The sequence below is a fragment of the Helianthus annuus genome, chromosome 7 (genome assembly GCF_002127325.2).
Source record: "Helianthus annuus cultivar XRQ/B chromosome 7, HanXRQr2.0-SUNRISE, whole genome shotgun sequence".
Classification (NCBI taxonomy): Eukaryota; Viridiplantae; Streptophyta; class Magnoliopsida; order Asterales; family Asteraceae; genus Helianthus; species Helianthus annuus.
In genome coordinates, this window is record NC_035439.2 from 112,402,394 (window position 1) to 112,406,239 (window position 3,846).

Genomic DNA, 3,846 nt, shown 5'->3' on the forward strand with positions numbered 1-3,846 from the left:
ATAAGTAAAAGTAAATGTCATTCAACCACCAATATGAAAGGTGTTCAAAATATAAGTATGTTATCACTGTTTAGCGGAAGCGTATAAATAAAACCCAACATAATAAAGTACGAAATGTCATAAAGTGTTTTAACGAAACATTCACGATCCGTGCCCACAACGACCTGCTCCTCCTTGTGCAAGCTCCATATGTACCTAGGGTCCTGCAAGGCATGCAGCAGAGAGTCAACAACTAGTTGAGCGAGTTCACAGTCAATAGTTCAGTAATAGTAATGGTATAGTAAGCATTGCGTTCGTTCATTAAGTCATATATCGTATTAGTTCGTATCGCAACCCTCTAGGCATGTATGCGAAGATGAGGGAAAGTTCTCAAGTATTCTAGACTATGTATATTTGTATCGCGGCCACCCTGGCATGTGTGCGAAGTTTTAGTATATAGTTCGCGACCTTTCTAAGGCATGTGTGCGAAGATCAGTCATAATATCACGGCCAACCCCGGCGTGTGTGCGAAGATTAGTTCAATTAGTATACTAGTCTAGCCGTATCTTATCATTTACCCTCCTCACCCTGAGGACCATAAACATCTATCATCTGAGTATGCGCAAATAAATCATCCAACCCCATTCCCAACCTGGGAACCCCATGCCTTGGCTGTGTGAACTCACCTTGGTTTGCTCGGTATGCTAAGTATGTGCTCACAGTTTATCAATCAAGTCCTAGAGTATGCATGTGTACATGATCAGTTTATATCCAAATTGTTCACGTATAGGTATAATCACAGAAGTACTAAACATGTATTCAATATCATACAAGTCATGCATATCACTTAACAGCAGTTAATCTATCCAGTTAACTTCTAACAGAGCTAAGTCAGTGAAGGGGTAAGGTCCCAAAAACCTCATAAAAAGGATGTGAGACCATACCACCAACTGACCTTTCAACCTTTTTAACCTTGCGCGGCCGCGCATTAGTCTTACAAAAGGAAGAAAGAAACCAACAAGCAATAGTCGCGCGCCCAAAGGGAAGCCTAAACCCTTGCGCCGCTTTCCTTTTAACAAAGGGTTAAAACCCTGAGATCAATATGTCCGCCCAAATATCCAAACTTGGATATTATTTTACCCAGACTTGGGATCTATTCAGCTGTGTGCACACTGTAAGGTGTCACACTAGATTACAGCAGTAACCTTCTAGAAGAAATATGATCGTGCACCACCCAGACGGTTATAACCGTCTGGACACGTGTCATCATCACAAACATTCCTGAAATCACAACGATAGCATGTAATTGGAGAATGATCTCCACTTAAACCACTTTCCACGTGGCAATTCCCCAACCGTAGATCAAGTCATGATCCGTGTGCATTCACATCAGGATCAAAACAACTTAACGAAGATCAAAAGGACTTAACGTAAGGAAAAATAACCGCTACGGCGTTAGCATCTTCCGTTATCTTTTCAATAACAGATTTTCCCTCCCAAACTCCCGGTTATAAATAGGAGAACTCTTCAGGTATAAAATCAGATCACATTTCACTACTCAAATACTTTTATCTTCTCCATTACAAATACTTATTCTCACACCGGAGTCGGGTCAAGGAGAGAACCCTCTTCTCCCCTTGACGAGGCTAACGGTGCTCTGTTTTGCAGAATCGTCGGAGAAGGAACTTGGCTGCAACTGAATCAATTGAGAGAGAACTAACCTTTTATGCGGATTCAAACCCCCTAGATATCTCGGTTCCGACCATTTATCTAGTGTTTCTTCATTGGCGCCCACCGTTTTCTCAGTTTTTCTAGTTTCTATCTCGTTTCGATTCAGTTCATCTCATTTTTCTGTTTTTGCACATGGCAGAAAATTCATCTTCTCACCGACAGCCTGGTCCTCGACCAAATGTCGGAAACAATTTACCAGTAGAAGGGATGGTTGAAGAGGCCTCAGACGATAATGAGGTTCAATCTAATGGAGCAAATGACCCTGTTACTCTAGGGATATTTCCCATAAATCCCGCTCAATCAATTTTACCACCGGGGGAAACTCCGATATCATGGTATGTCCGGTCACAAGGGGCATTAAATGCAGTGTACACGCAGTTGTGTGCTCAAACGGCTCCCGTAACACAATCATGAAGACCGGGATCTAGAGCTCATGCTTCCCAGCGAGAAGAATCAACTTATGATGGTACAAACAGCTACCAGAGACAACACCATGAATCACAACCTCGTCAAAGGCAATCAGTTCACGATAGGTTGGGTTCCCCATGGGATGCTCATACCGATGAATCTGATCAAACATATCGTTTGAGTGCAAACACCAGCGTATTCAACAGACTACACCCAAACTCTAACAAATCCAGGCCTCGAGCGGTTTACAACCCTGAGGCAGAGCATAATTATGATTTAGTTTACCGCCCTGCAGAAGCAGCGGAAAACTCGAAGTTTATACTGGAAATAGCTCTGGCTCCGTTAGAAAGGGCAAAATTACCATCTAACGTCGGGAAATTCAATGGGTTAACTGACCCCGACGATCATCTGAGAGTTTTCACCAGCGCAGGGTTGGTTGGCGGTTGGACTCTTCCGCTTTGGTGTCATTTGTTTGTTCAAACATTAACTGGGCCAGCGCGAATCTGGTTTGATAACCTTCCGACGGGGCAAATCGAGTCATGGAAGGACCTGCGCCAAAAATTCTTAACACACTTCAGCCAGCAAAGGCGTTCCATGCGGGATACATCCGATGTCATGAACATATGGCGACGAGATAATGAGAATCTGGAAGATTTTATAACCAGATATAATAAGGAAGTGTTGGAGATCGGGGGTGTTCACGAACAGCTAATCCGTGCGCAGTTTAAGTACGCGGTTAGATGTGACGACATGGTCAAAGTGTTATCCGGAACAGAGGGCCTTCCCAAGAGTTGGGAAAAGATAATGGCGGCGGCCAAGGTTTATGCGCAGACGGAGAAAAACCTTACTACAAATAGGCCACCACCACCACACAGCAGGCCCACAGACTTAAGTGCAACGGGCGAGCGAAGATTCAAAAAATCATGGCGCGAGTCATCCGGAAGTCGCTCCTCTGAAGATGCTCGCGCAACAATTAACAAACTCTCTGCTCAAAGAGAAAACAAGCATGAAAATAGGGAGAGGCAGTGGACCCCCCTAACAAAGACCCCGGCGGAAGTTCTGAGTACCGAGGATTATCAGTTCAAACCGCCAATCCCGATGAAGAGTAAACGTGGTCAAGACGTAGCGCAATATTGCGAATATCATAAGGATACTGGGCACACCACAAACAACTGCATTTCCTTGCGCACTGAAATAGAGAAAGCCCTCAAAAATGGGGAATTTACACATCTACTCCAGAATATGCGCAAGGAGATAAAGCAGATTACCCGGGGAGAAGAAACCTCCAACAAACGGGCAAAGACTTAAGGGACTCTGTAGAGTTCCCCGCAGAAAGAAACATCAAATATGGCGAAACTATCAGGGAGTAAGTTAAGTTCCATCTAATTATTAAGACTTTGTAACGCCTCGGAGCTTTATCCATGAATAAAATTACAAAGTTTCTATCATTTGTGTTTACAAAATGCATGCAATTTCTTTTTAGTAAGCGCAAAAACATTATGGTAGTATAACATAAGCTCCATACGCGGTCAGTGATTACCTCACAAACAACCATAAGCTTCACACATGAGCTTCGTACCAACTTTATTCGCCTTACTTAAGTAAAAGCAATTGTACTCATGCAAAATATTGTAAAGACATTCAAACAAATAGAAACATATTGCCTTCAGCGTACAAATACGCCCTGAAAAGATTCAAACACGGCAGTGTTTCGAGTTTTTACACAAA